Source organism: Rousettus aegyptiacus, unplaced genomic scaffold (assembly GCF_014176215.1).
Source record: "Rousettus aegyptiacus isolate mRouAeg1 unplaced genomic scaffold, mRouAeg1.p scaffold_m13_p_8, whole genome shotgun sequence".
NCBI lineage: Eukaryota > Metazoa > Chordata > Mammalia > Chiroptera > Pteropodidae > Rousettus > Rousettus aegyptiacus.
Genome location: NW_023416311.1, coordinates 108,077,418 through 108,078,830, shown reverse-complemented (window position 1 = coordinate 108,078,830; position 1,413 = coordinate 108,077,418).

Genomic DNA, 1,413 nt, shown 5'->3' with positions numbered 1-1,413 from the left:
AGCCTGCTCGCAGAGCGCGCTTCCCGGGTAAGATGCTCGCACCAAACCGCGCTTTGGTTTCACGCCATCGGCTTCCAGTCGGGAATGCTGAGCAAGAAGTGCTGTGTTTCCGCACTTCCTTACGGATACTGCCGCTCACGGCATCGCAGGTGCTCACAGCATCGCAGGCCCCGTCTTCACGGAGCCCTGACTCCTCCTCCCAGGGCCCTCGCCCAAACAAGCCGCGTCTCTCTAGTCGGCGTGTCCGCGGGGCGCACGCCAAGGACCGCGGGCCGAGCGTGTTCTCCTCTGCACGACACGGCGCTGGGGGGGCGGCCCGCCCCTTCTTATGCAGCAGAGCCTCCGCCGGGCCCTGTCTCACATTCTCCTTCACTCTGATTTTCTCCCTTATTTTTTAAAAATGCGTTTACCAAGAAAGATGATGTTCGCTGAGAACACGTGAGACCCCCACGTTAAAGGGGGGTTTGTCTCCCCTGTTCTTTCAGAAGCCGTTCCTTGTCCCACCTCCCCAGACTCTCCCCCCTCACCCGCTCCCCACAAAACAGCTTCCTCGAGGAGAGGAGAGTGTCTGGAGGCTGCTCCCCACCAGCGGATGGGCCCCTGGGCGCGAGCAGCATGCGAAGCCGACGGTGAAGCAGAGATGGCTGTCTGCCTCAGCTCGGCAATGGAGAACTGAATACATATAAATGTAAATACAGACGGATTGTGCAGTGACCATTTAAAACACCTAGTGTCTTGTAGGCATTTTACAAACTTTCTTCAAATCCTGTTTTAATGGAGAGGCATAATAAAGGGGCAAATTTCTCCAAGTTCCTCCTACCTGTCTCCCTTGACCAATTACAGCCTGGTCTCTGTTCGGCTGCTTTCTGTTCCCAACCTGAGTTTGCAACTACCTTGCTTTTCCTATTTTTAACGTCCTATCACATGGCCAGCGGTTAGCCAATGCTTGGGTCCATTTGGAGGTTGGTCGTGTAAACTGTTGGCTGTCCAGCAGTAGTTTAAATAACACAGCCAGTGTTACCACACTCAACAGCAATTTAGAACATCATGTTTCAACGGAATCAACCTGGCTATTACAACTCACAACTGTCACCTCCAAAAATCAACTGTAATCTGCCTTCAAAGATATTAATAGCTGTTTTCTTTTCCCAAGAGATACTCGGTTTTAACAAAGCTATTCCACGTCTGGTTACTGAACAAGAGAAACTGCTTCTTAGAATTCATGAGGAAAGATTGATAATTAGATCCCCTTTGCTAAAATTAAGACACGAATGAATCACAAAATTGACCCTTTTAAGTGTTGCCTGGAAGATGTTTGCAGCTGTTGACAATGGGGGAAGCAGATGATAAATTGCAACAACTGGAATAAAATCAAACAAGTTTTTAATTCACAAAAAAATATGGAAGAAATGA